This window comes from Clytia hemisphaerica, unplaced genomic scaffold, assembly GCF_902728285.1.
Source record: "Clytia hemisphaerica strain Z4C2 unplaced genomic scaffold, Clytia hemisphaerica genome assembly, whole genome shotgun sequence".
In the NCBI taxonomy this organism is placed as follows: domain Eukaryota; kingdom Metazoa; phylum Cnidaria; class Hydrozoa; order Leptothecata; family Clytiidae; genus Clytia; species Clytia hemisphaerica.
This window is the reverse complement of record NW_027103737.1, coordinates 713,116-727,034: the sequence shown is the minus strand read 5'-3', so window position 1 is coordinate 727,034 and position 13,919 is coordinate 713,116. Positions and strand designations below refer to the sequence as shown.

Here is a 13,919-nt window from a genome sequence, read left to right as displayed (position 1 = left end):
AGAAAAATCTGTTCTATTTTATGCTCTTAAAAACCCCATTTTTGTCAGGGTGAAATCCACCAGCAAGGCAATCTTTTTGTAATAGCTCAACGAAACTTTTTTGAAACAATCTAAAACTTTTGGCTTCAAATGAGATTTTATAAGGAAGATTTCTGCCAAATTTTGTTGTCAAAGGTCCAATAGATCCGGTTTTATGACTCGATTACGAAATCATACCATAAACCCGTGTGCTAAAATCCTTAAAATCACAAATTCTTTAAATACTTTAAACTTTTGATAGACAGTACCAACATTCACTTCAACCTTATCATTGCTAAAATTAGCTTAGTAAAATATTTGGAAGGTACCGCCTAGTAATTTAGTATTTTAACACCCTAGGTAGTAAAAAGGTTTTTAAATTTTTAAACCACCACGTAATAACACAACACGTCAGATTTTAATGAGATGCCTTGGAGGTTTTTCAAGATACTTCACTAATTGGTCATTTAAAGTGATAGAGATGACGCGTTCTTTAGAAAAAGTAATAAGTTTCTTTTATTACATCTTAACGACCAACCAAATCAAATAAGAGCTTGTAAAAACTCCAGCTTGTCCCATTTTAATACCGACCTATTTATTATGAATGTTTTTACCTTCGATACGGCTTTCGATCCTTATCTAAGTCCAAGTTACCTCAAGATTCATCCAAACCTTTCTCAATACCAATTAAAGATCAATATCAATAAAGTTCACCTTTGGTTTAATTTTCAGGAGGAGGATGTTCAAAGTTTATTTGGCCCCTCCTAAAATTTCGACTTTGGTTCGTTTTAGGTTCCCAGTGTATTGAAGGATAAACATACTGTCAAAATTGGTGATATTGTAGGCTGTCAACCAACAGGCCAAAGTACCTTAGAAAAAAAGTTTAATTCGGATCATTATTTTAATGGACTTCGAAAATATGTGAAACACTTCCTCGACAATTGTGAAAACTGTAAGAAAACTGTTAATTTGTTGCATACTAAACCACCGCCCATTCCTATACGAACATTTTATCCTCACCAGAGAATACAAATTGATTTAATTCAGATGGCTTCGAAACGAAAACCTCATATGGTTTTGAATCCTTGGCGCTTTTCATACATCTTGACGGTTAAAGATTGCTTTTCAAAGTATGGCTGGCTATTCCCCCTGAGGAACAAAAAGATTGATGGGGTGTATCTTTCAATGAAGTTTCTCTGTGAGAAGGAAGGATTTCCAGAGATTCTGCAAAGTGATAATGGGAAGGAATTCGTTGGGAGAATCGTGAAAGATTTTTTCAAAAACAACAAGGTGCAAATTAAACGTGGAAGACCAAGGCACCCTCAGAGTCAAGGCCAGGTTGAAAACTTAAATAAAACGATTAAACGCCATCTTAGAGGAATACTTTGCAATTTTGATGAGGAACAACAAGGGAAATTGTGGCCATTGTTATTACCTGGGATTGCATCGAGGTATAATAATACTTACCATCATACCATTGGAGATGTGCCTTTTCGTGTCTACCACAATCGTGAGCCATCCCAGATAAAACACCACATCGTTCCAGATGATGTCACGTGGTGCTTCCAATCAGGAGACGAGAAAAAACAGAGCGATACGGGACAAGACAATGGAGAGAATGAGGAAGAAGACGAAGACGAAGACGACGACGATGACCTTGATGAAAACGAAATCCCACCTTCCGACCCCCAAGAAAAGATGCCCTCTCTATCAGACCTTCTACAATCATGTGCTAGTGCTTCGTTGTGCAACGACTTTTTAAAGCCAAACATCAATCAAGAAGAATGCACTGAAGATTCAGAAATTGGTGATTTTGATAGTGATAGTGATAGTAATTGTGATGAGTTTGGAAGGGTAAATTTCTCTGCTTCTCTGTATTCTATTGCTAAAAATGCACAATGGAGTCGTTACAGCGCACTAGAGAAAACTGAATATACTATTCACAGAAACATGAAAAAATCGCTTGAATCTGTCAAAAAAACATTTTTCAAAGTTGGACAGAAGGTTTTGTTTAAGAATCCTGACTTAAAGTACAAAATCTTTAAAACATTTACTTTCAATCAGCTGAATCTGATTGGTATTGTCAAGGAATGTGTTGGAGAAAATTACATGATCGAGGTAAAAGATGGTGCGCAAACAGCAGTGAAATCTGTTTTTAAAGGAGAGTTAGTTCCGTTGACAGAAGGAGATGACACCAGTGACAACGAAGAAACAAATAATGACATGACGTTTCCAAAGTTGTTCAACCACGTGACAGATGTTTCATCGAAAATGAGAGCAGCTGTTTATGACGATCCTTCTTCCTTTCATTGTAAGAAACGAATCGATGTTTGTTCATATATGCCAAGGTAAACTTATTTTGACAATGTTCTTTTAAACTATCTTATTTTTCTTTTAATTGAATTTTCTTCCCTGAATTTGGACCATATAGGGAACACCTCTTTTTCCAGCTTTTTCATAGAACTAAAAATTGTCATCTATCTGGTACTCTAAATTCACACTATCCTTCAAACTCTCCCTAGTCGGGTCTTAAGAACAGTCTCCTATTTTTTTTTACGATGGCCCAGAAGCCTCTAAACACGCATTTCTAGTTTTCACGCACTTCCGGTTCTTATAAAATTTGTGAACTGCAACTGTCTAGCCCAGAAGGCTCAAATGACACTGCGCACTTCGGTGTTTTTGTCACGGCGGGAAATTTCCAAGCGAGCGGCCCGCGCAATGAATTTTTTTTTCGTCTTCATATCAAGAGTTACAGTTTCCAAAATAACTTTGAACGACAACGCCGATCATCACAACACCACACAATGCACTGAATGTACGTACATACATGCATGACTGTGGGTTGTGTGGTATGAAAAACCACAACACCAACCCCCTAGCCTACTAGTAGCAAACAAATGATGCTCGATCATCATATCAGAAAGCAAAGGAAGAATAGATAAATTATTACACACTTCTGTCTTAAAACCACCACCTTTCCCACCCACCCCCTCCCTCGAAGTAGTACCAATACCAACTCAATAAAACCAATAGTTAGGCAAAGAAAGATAAAGCATCAAAATCTAAGAGGTCCTGTACCCTTTACTTCCTGATATTTCTTCAGATTTATTTGCTACAAAACCAACATTACCATAGATTTTTTATTCCTTCAAATTGCTTCTGGTGAACATTCACACGTCAAAAAAAATGTTAATCAACTCATTTATTACAACTCGGTATCTTTTTTTGCTGACCAGAACGGCTATCTTTCGAGGGGGACTCTCTAAAATATTTTTAGAAGTGCGCAGTGCTGTCACAAAAAACTTGGAAGTGCGCAGTGTCTCGTGAGCCTTCTGGGCCATGACCCTAGACAGTTCTAGTTCACAAATTTTATAAAAACTGGAAGTGCGTGGTGAGCCTTAGGGGCAATCGTACTTTTGTATGAGATAATTTATAACTGAAAACTACTATACCAACAGCAACTGTCTAACATACAACAAAATTACAACAACTGAATTCGACAACACGAAACACAAACCACCCGACAGAGAACAAGGACAAACATGACAAAAAACATTAAGTAAAATATTTATTTTAAAATACAAATGACTTAAACAATTCATAAGTGGCAGCTATTCACTCGCTTATTTTTTTTGGATATCTGACACTGCCCTTATCAATATAAAGAGACAATGACGTAAACCCCTGTTTTGCATCAAAGTCTTTCTGTTCATATATTAAGCTTCGCTTTACTTCTAGATATTTTTCTGCCTTGGATAAAGAACTTAAATCAAACTTGGCTTCTGATCAAGAATTTTCTCAATCACTTAATGAAGAATCAGATTCCATGTTGCAACAATTAAAGCATGATGGTTTCGGTTTTTTTCTGTATGATGCATGGGCGTGGGAAAACTCGAGAAGAAACGTTTTACCGTCACAAATTATTGAATTTGTCAAAGAGCAGCACCCAACCTTAATGGCTGACATTGTGTACACTGTTTTTCAAGTTCAGATAATTGCTCCCACGAATGTTTGCCAAAGCAAAAGATTTTGCCAAAAGAGTTGGCTTACAAGTAACAAAAAAGAAAGGTACAACATTAAATTTGACACGAGCAACCAATCTAGAGCTCTCAAACTTACTTTTTCCCTTTTATCTTTTTCCACTCTAAAAATGAATATTTCTTATTCAAATTTTTATATGCTTGTGATTTCGATTTTTTCACTATTAGGGTTTTTATTTTAATTGTATTTTCAATAATTAACAAATTTTCATGTTCTAGCTAAAAAGAAAATGGCAACGACAGATGAAACCGAAGTTGAAGATGCATTTGAAGATGAAGTTGCATCTACCACACAGGTATAACTTGACTAAAAGTGTTGATAATGTTTGTTTAATAGACCATCCGTGAATAATTGTTTGTTTCCAGTCCTGCAGGTGAGTAAAAATTTTTTTTTGTGAAAATTTGAGTGATAATATTTTCCAACTGCTTGTAATTAAAACTGGTTTTGGAAGTTCTCAAGCTCAATTGTTGTATGAAGTTTCTCAAGTTGAATCAGTCTCATTAGTATTCTATTTTTCAAATCAATTACCTTTCGAAACATGCAAAAACGTATGATTTTTGTAATTAAGCATGGTTGTCAGACTTTTACAGTCCAAAAGAAGTGTTTTAAACGCTGCTTGACTCGCAAAAAGATTTTCACCCAAGCGCGAAAAAAAGACTTTTTGGATGGTCTTATTGGACTGATGTAAAATTAAGAGAATTCTTGTTCTCGTTTGCCTAGTTTTTTTACTTGCTATCAGTGCATTGACAAGGTAATTTACCTTTTTTCCCCTCTTTTTTAGGCTGAATCAAGCACAAAAAAACGCAAACGAGGTAATCAAGAGAATCACTTTATGTTTTTATTTATGGGTTCACTATCCTTTCATGATTTTGTTTAGCACCTATATCTAAAAACTATTTTTTCAGTCTTCAAAACTTAAATACGACTATAGTAAATGTCATAAATTGTGCGATACTTAAATTGATACAAGGGTATTGAATAATCTATGAATATAATTTTGTCTCAGATATGCCATCGAATCAGACAAAAGCAAAGAAATCAAAACAAATGAAGAAAAACGTAAAAAAAACGAAAGAAGTGATCCAAAAATCCAAACCGACAACAACAAAATGTAAGTTCATTTCAAATTAAATTTCATTACAATTGCCTTACAATTGACTAATTTACTACACAACACTTTTACAAATTGTCTTCAGAGTCTTGTTTCAATCCTGCTTTTATTTTGGTTTTTATTTATAATTTCAGCAAAGGGACCTGTTATGCCTATATCTTCGTTTCGTGTAAGCTTGGTTAAAAAGAATGCTACAATAGCGCCAAGAATGCAACAACAACAACAACAACAGGTGCAACCACAATAACAACAACAGGTGCAACCACAGGTGCAACCACAACAACAACAGATGCAACCAGATTCAAGACCCTCTGGTGATAACCTACCAACAACATCTGTTGCTTTGAATAGTAAGATGGCTTAAATACTTCCATTTCATGAAAAATCACTTTTTTGATATACAGACAAAATATGATTATTTAGCCCTAGTCTATCTTCGACATCTTAGCCTTGTTTAGGTCGTAAAGCCTCACGTATTATAGTCTAATGCTTTCACAATAATTATTTTTTCTTTTTATTGACTACTTTAATCTATTACAAAGACTTTGTTAACTCGGGCATAACCACTATCTTAGGTATAACCATAATCTTAGATTTCTAGCTCTGTCTCCAGATTATGCAAAGTTCTACCTTACCTATATTAGCTCGTGCTTTATCACACTGCCTTAAATTTAATTTATTGTCCTTCTCGTATCAGTTTGGCCTATAATTTTCATTTTATACACATAGCATATACATCATAATATACCAAAATTTCTTGTAAGAAGAACCAATTTCTTTTGGAGATCAAGAAAAAAAAAGATAAAAAAACACACAAAATGCACTATAAGAAGCAGTGATCTAATATTTGATTGACAGACCTTAGCAACTTATAACTATTACTATTTACTATTCTCAAAATACCAAGGTTCAATACAGATTTTTAGCCCATGTGTAGTTTAAATGCAGTAAAAAGGCTGACTATCCCAGGGTAGCTTGCATAGTTAAAAAACTGTTCTTTTCATGGAAATTCCTTGAAATTAATGTTTTTTATTTAAGTTGAATTTTTTTTTCAGGTCTTAATTCAGTTCTCCACCATTAATCGAATGTGTCATCTACTAGAACGGTCTTACCCAAAGGTATATTTCGTCAGATACTTCATTTGATTCCTCCAGTCATGCTTTTTATGCAAAATAGAGTTGATCATAATAAAAACATTTGCTTGAAAAAGGACTCAATATCCCAGGGTAGCTTGTATATTTAAAAATATATGTTTCATGAAAATTTAGTGTTGTTTATTGAAACATTATGAAAAATTTTAGGTGTTCCAGTAGTCACTTACAAGCCCCCTACTACGTCATCAAATCAAACGATCTTGCCACTAGGTATAACTCAGATACTATCATTTGTTTTGCCTCACGAATCGATTTTGATAAACATTTGTTTATAACAGAAGGCCTTTTCCCAGGGTAGATTGCACATGTTTATAAAACTGTACTTTTAATGGAAATTTTGTGTTGTTTATTGAAGTTGAATTTTATTTTCAGGTCTTAATTCAGTCCCCCACCATAATTCGAATGTGCCGTCTACTAGAACGGTCTTGCCCAAAGGTATAATTTGTCAGATACTTCATTTGATTCCTCCTGTCATGTTTTTTATGCAAAATAAAGTGGGTTTTAATATAAAACATTTGTTTATAACAGGAGGCCATTTCCCAGGGTAGCTTGCATGTTTATAAAACTGTACTTTCAATGGAAATTTTGTGTTGTTTATTGAAGTTAAATATTATTTTTTTTCAGGTCTTATTGATTCACTTGCCCACCATAAATCAACTGTGCCATCAACTTCAACGATCTTGCCCAAAGGTATAACTCATTCATTTAATGCCTTGTGTCATGTTTTTAATGCAAAGTAGAGTGAATTATAATAAACATATTTTTGAAAAAGGACTCAATATCCCAGGGTAGCTTGCATAGTTAAAAAACTGTTCTTTTCATGGAAATTCCTTGAAATTAATGTTTTTTATTGAAGTTGAATTTTTTTTTTCAGGTCTTAATTCAGTTCTCCACCATAAATCGAATGTGTCATCTACTAGAACGGTCTTGCCCAAAGGTATATTTCGTCAGATACTTCATTTGATTCCTCCAGACATGCTTTTTATGCAAAATAGAGTTGATCATAATAAAAACATTTGATTGAAAAAGGACTCAATATCCCAGGGTAGCTTGCATATACCTAAAAAATGTGTTTTTCATGGAAATTCCTTGAAATTGATGTTTTTTATTGAAGTTGAATATTTTCTTTTCAGGTCTTAATTCAGTTCCCCACCATAATTTGAATGTGCCATCTACTAGAACGGTCTTGCCCAAAGGTATATTTCGTCAGATACTTCATTTGATTCCTCCAGTCATGTTTTTTATGCAAAATAAAGTGGATTTTAATAAACATTTGTTTATAACAAGTGGACATTTCGCAGGGTAGCTTGCATGTTTATAAAACTGTACTTTCAATGGAAATTTTGTGTTGTTTATTGAAGTTAAATATTATTTTTTCAGGTCTTATTGATTCACTTCCCCACCATAAATCTTAAACGATCTTGCCCAAAGGTATAACTCATTCATTTAATGCCTTGTGTCATGTTTTTAATGCAAAGCAGAGTGAATTATAATAAACATATTTTTGAAAAAGGACTCAATATCCCAGGGTAGCTTGCATATTTAAAAAACTGTATTTTTCATGGAAATTCCTTGAAATTAATGTTTTTTATTGAAGTTGAATTATTTTTTTTCAGGTCTTAATTCAGTTCCCCACCATAAATCGACTGTGCCATCTACTAGAACGGTCTTACCCAAAGGTATATTTCGTCAGATACTTCATTTGATTCCTCCAGTCATGCTTTTTATGCAAAATAAAGTGGATTTTGATAAAATTATTTTTTTTGAAAAAAGACTCAATATCTCAGGGCTACCCTGTTTTGCCTTGCATGTTTATAGGTTTGTATGTTTCATGAAAATTTAGTGTTGTTTATTGAAGCATCGTAAAAATTTTTAGGTGTTCCAGTATTCACTTACAAGCCCCTTATTACGTCATCTGCTTCAAAGGTCTCGTCCAAAGGTATAACTCAGATACTTTCTTTCGTCATGTTTGTTATCTAAATGTAAAGTGAATTTTAATAAACACTGCTTTAAAAGGGAATCCTTTTTAGGGTAGCTTTCATGTTTTATAGCTGTATTTTATTTTTAATGTAATTGTATATTTTCTTTTCAGGTCTCAATTCAGTCCCCCACCATAAATCAACTGTGCCATCAGCTTCAGCGATCCTGTCCAAAGGTATAACTCGTTCCAAAATAGAGTGAATAAGCATATTTTTAACAAAGGACTCATATCCCAGGGTAGCTTGCATATTTAAAAAACTGTTCTTTTCATGTAAATTCCTTGAAATTAATGTAATGGTTAGCAGAGTTACTTTTGTTCCTGTTTTGATTTGCTTTTTTCGAGCAGAATATGAAACCCTACCTAGCCGGACTTTAAAAAATATGTGAAAGTTATCGCTCTGTGATGCTTTTATAAATTCATATTGTTCTAGACGATGAAGCCATTCAAAAGAACCTTGGAAAATCAAGGTCACTCAAGGTGCTTTTACCGAAAATGAAATCAGGTGATAATTTTTCATCCCTTAAACTTTTTAGCATTGGCATTAGAATAGGCTTTTTGAACAATAGGTGAAACAATCAATGGAACAACAAAACCTACTGATTAAAATTAACACAGGGATCCTCGTCACACAAAAGTGTTGATGGCTGTTCTAACCCTAGGATAGGATATTCTGTCAAAGTAATATATGAGTTTTGTTATACGATTCAGAAAAATCATCCAATCAGCATCAAGTCTTTCAACCTAAACCGTCATCAAATCAAACGACGACTTTACTAGCATCAAGTGTGCCCATATCTGAAGGTTTTTTCAAATTTTTTATTTTCATTATTCACTTGTGAATAACCAAATCCAGATGATATATTTAATAAAAATGATCTCAATTATCCAAAAAAATTCGTGTATCGGTAATGGAACATATAAAAGTACACGATTCTTACTTTTTGCAATTATCTTTATGTTTCAGCTGGGAAAAACGAAAGGATTGATATTATCGGCGATTGTAACAGTATAACTAAACCGATAAAGAGTGTCGAATTTAGTACAAATAATAATAACATAAAAGGTTTGTTTGATTGTTTGATTTATGTAGCATTGATGATTTATACAGCTCAATTTTTTTTACATCGTCGAGAATTTTATGTTTTAGAGCTTTTTTATCTTAGCACTATTGACTCTGCCATGTCAGATGTATATTACATTCAAGCTGTAAGATATCATTTTTATGTTATAGATTCCTCTTGCAAAGAAGATGAAAAAGTTTGTGAAGCTTCTGAAGAATTCCAAGTATGTTGGACCACACATATACATTGCGCTTAATTTTCGCGTTTTTGTGTCGTTTTTTTTGTAAAAACGCGAAGGGAGTTTTTTACAATTTTATATGAAAGTCTCTGTGTTTATGATGGTTTATGATAAATCTGTAAAATTTGTGAAAAAAGTTTTTCGTGGGTCGTTAGGTTTAAAAATATTACTAAACTTTACATAATTCACTTTTTCTTTTTATAAGTGAACTGGTTTGTCTGAACTCCTCCAATTTTCGGGTAGGTCAAGCATGGAATAGATTGTCTATATGAGATCAAAACATCTGATTTGTTAGAGAGCTTTAAGAATAAAATCTACAAAGAAAGAAATATTGTATTGTACGACTGCAATGACCAATTTTCTATCAAAACTTTAGGGCAGCTGGAGACTTAAAATGGTCAGATTTGGCTAAAATGGTTCCTTGGGTGAATACCTACTCTCTAAGAGTAGTTCGGTTTCATGTTTCAAAAACTTTTTTGGGGCCTGGAAACCTTTTTGTGCCAAATTGAGGCTAAAATTTTGGAACAGCCTGGAGACAACAATGGTCGGGTTTGGCTGAAATTAGACAGACAACAAGTTTTTTAATTTTTGCTACAATTGGGCCTATACTAAAAAGAGCGAAAAAAGGGCCTTATCTTACTTTCAGACAAAACATGGCGCCGATTGCATCAATATAATATTTCCCCATTTTGATTAGGTCAAAATTTCCACGAATTGCGGGATGATTCTTCGAACAACAATGTTAAAACATCGCATCTTCCGGACTTGGACGGTAAGTTATTATTAAATTAACCCCTCATCTAATAGGAAATATTGTGAAAATTCCTTTGATCAGATCGTGCATAAAACTTCCCATTAATACTTTTTAATATAGGCTTCTTTTAGTGGTTACGTTATACTCATTTATTTCACTTAATTTTCCTTTCTTTAGTGCCTCGTATATCGTCACTATCACAAAACGAGAAGGCGAAAATTATCCTAACGGACTTATTTGGTTTCGAGTGCGCACAGGAATGCCTTGCTCAAAACGATCACGTTGACGAAAGGCACATCAACGTATTTAAAAAGCAGAAATGGGTGCCAAACAGTGTGCACAGACTTGGTTTGCTGAACATCGAAGAATTCACACCCTTCCATTTCAACGAACTTCAAAATGTGTTGGCAAGTAAACAATCGTCATTGTGTGTGTGTGACAAATGCCACAAAAGACTTCGCGATTCGAAGGAATGCATTAACTGCTTTAAGCAGTTTCATCGTAGATTCTACGGTCCTGACGAAATCTGCTTCTGTTGCAATTCCATCATTGAATCAGGTATTTACTTTTTGGCACTTGTTTTATTACTTCCTCATACTTTCAAGTATTCCAAAACGTTTAGATGGGCAATAGGAGAACAAAACTTCATCTGCCGAATCATGGCCGAATTAAACGCATTTAAACTCACTTTTCTGTTTCAATTAAACTGTTTAGTTTTGAATGGACTTCTTTCAATATACTAATCTCTAGCGTAGTGTTTCTTTTTTCAAGAAAGATACTGACTCGTGATAGCCAATATGAGATATACTGCAAGAATGTATTTTTGGGGTTTTCTGTGTAAGGAAATGACTTTTTTTATTCTAAATTTCAGAGAAAAAGATTCAACTTGAATTCGAAAAAAAGGTAAAAATAGTGTTTGTTTTTTACGAGACTGTCAAAGTATAAAACAGTATAGCAGTCAAGATAAACGCTTTATTATAATAATGAACTCTATAAGAATATTCTTGATGAAATTGGCCAAACAATTAAGAATATACTAAGAATATCGCCATCGTAAAATTTGGCAACTTAACACCAAACTTACAGCATTTTTACCTGTAAATGGCTGTTTTATTCACACATTAATCATTATTTTTCAAATCATACTTGAAATGAGTAACTTTATTGACACATCGTATTTTTCACACTAGAAAGCGAAGCTATGGAACGTTCGAGAAGTTGGGACCAAGTTGAACATTTTTTGAAGAAAACAATGAATAATGGTGATTTAGCGCTCTTGTTTAAGGAGTCCAGTGATCCGGTAAAAAATGTTCTTCTCTCGCTCGATGGCTTGGAAAAAGGATCGCGTTATGCTTCCAATATGAAATCTTTGTTAATGGAAAATCCTGAATTTAAAAAGCTCTTCGACCAAAGTCAACATGCTGAAGACTCAATTGACAAAAATGGTCTCATGACAGCTTTCATCATGAAGCATTTCCCTGTAGGAATTGGCAGTGCCGGCTTTGCAAAAATCCAGTTCATGAAAATGAAGACAAATTTTTGACACCAATTAATGCCGAAGATCATGTGGGTGAAAAGTAAAGAACTTTAAAAGGACATACTTTTACACTTTATGTCTTGCTCTTAATCGAATGCATCGTTCGTAGATATTAATCAGCCTTACATTATTTTCCAGAGATTTCACAGCGATTATTTTTCATTTCATGATACTCTTTAATCAAATTGAATTTTACCAGTTTTAGCTTCTTCTTTTTTGCGATACTTGTGAAATTTGATGCGATTGGTAACACTATTGGGAGACAGTATCTTACTAAGTCCCTACTTTGCCAAAATTCATTAAATCTTCCTGGTAGTAGGGGGAAATTTGTAAAATCGCTCGATTTTTTTAGTCAAAGCACTTGTTATACATTTTTGGAAAGCTAAGGGGTAGGGGAATCAAAATAACTTGGGTGCCAATTTTTTTTCGGACACTTTGGTGTGATTTTCGGACAAATACGACGGTCTCAGGCAAAAATCATAGGGTGAAAAATTGATGAAAATTTTAGCTTGAGAAAACGGAGACCTGTTGTATATTTTTGGAAAGCTCTCAAAAAATTAAGATTAGTGATATATTGCGAGTATATGTGATTTCAGTACCTAACTCGAGATATTTAGCTTCCGAAATCGCAAAAACTGGACAAAACAGCTGTTTCTGGCTGAAAAACACTAAAAAACACTGTTTTTAAGGATTAATGTCTCGAGTTAGGTTTAAGCGACCTCAAAAAAAAACGAACAAATTTCCCACTACTATGGGGGTCTTTCGAGATTTTTTATGAAGTTGTATTTTGCAAAACCAATTTTCGTAGTACATAAAACCGCGATATAGTTTCCTCAAGGTATTAACACCTGAATGCTAGAGAGAATAGGCATTGGGGAAAAAATAGGTGTGCTTGATGACAAGGTCAAGACATAAAGTGTAAATTTTCTAGAAATTACAATCATTTTCATGAATTTTTTTTATTTAGTTGATATATTATTATCTTTGAATTCGCAACCAAAACCCCTAGTCTGAATCGCAGACCTCTACAATTAATACCACTGGTAGTATATATCTATAAGGAGCGCGAATCCGTTAGCGTATGCCAGTAGCCTACAAAAACCCGGGGACCAAGTAGTTTTGAAAGTAACCTTATAAGCTTGTATTGTTGCTAAAATATAAAATATAAAACGAAAGAATGATATAGATAGGTAACTTTTGAAAGTTTTTTAATACTTTTTCTAGAAGCGACCGTGTGTATATTACCAAGTTTTATTGTTGGTAAAACATATGTAAATGTATATAGGATAATATATATATTCAAACCTAAAAGAAGAAGTGATGCTTAACAAACTACGTTCACGGTGTGATCCTCTTTTTTTTTCAAATCAATTATGTAATGAGTCCAAATGAAATGTTTCAAACTTCAGCCTATAAAGACCACCTTGCCACCAGGTGCCTCCAAAAGATTTTCATACCACAGTGGAGCTAAGACACTCAAGTCTAATCATAGTATAAGAAAGCCGCGGCTGGAATGATAACATCTGAACTTCTCTTGTTCTATCTCTGTCGTATTTGATGATTATTTTTTTATCAAGAGATCAGTAATGAAGCATCTTTAATGGTAAATTTTATTGGTTTGTCGTTAATACTTACTTCTCAGTGTGTTTTAGACATTAATGATATGCCCTTGATAATACACTTGCATTATAAAATCATTGTAAAGGAAAGATCAACAGTAAGAAATTTAAACAAGCACAAAATGGCTGGGCTGAAAGAACTCAAAAATAAACAAAGTGCCTCGAATGCCTTCACGATATTTCAGTGAAATATTTTTTAGAAATCAGTGAAAAAGTACATCTAAATAATACTGTGAAAGTTTCAAGCACCTTCAAAACTTATCATTCAAACTGACAAGAAAGTTGTCATCTTGAATATAGTTCTTATAATTTCAATTTTGGCGAAAAACTATTTTTTCCACAAAATACCTCTAAAATATGTCCAAATTAGTTCAAGTGTTCTATTGGGTACAGATTCAAAGATAT

General features: G+C 33.7%; 1 long non-coding RNA gene across 1 annotated transcript; it reads left to right on the top strand.

Moving 5' to 3' along the window:
• The first annotated feature begins 10,301 nt into the window (after positions 1 to 10,301).
• On the top strand, positions 10,302 to 11,883 carry LOC136805146 (uncharacterized). Its single transcript, XR_010846347.1, has 4 exons — positions 10,302 to 10,376; positions 10,536 to 10,916; positions 11,230 to 11,261; positions 11,549 to 11,883. It is a non-coding gene; the product is annotated as an uncharacterized lncRNA (long non-coding RNA).
• The last annotated feature ends 2,036 nt before the right edge of the window (positions 11,884 to 13,919 follow it).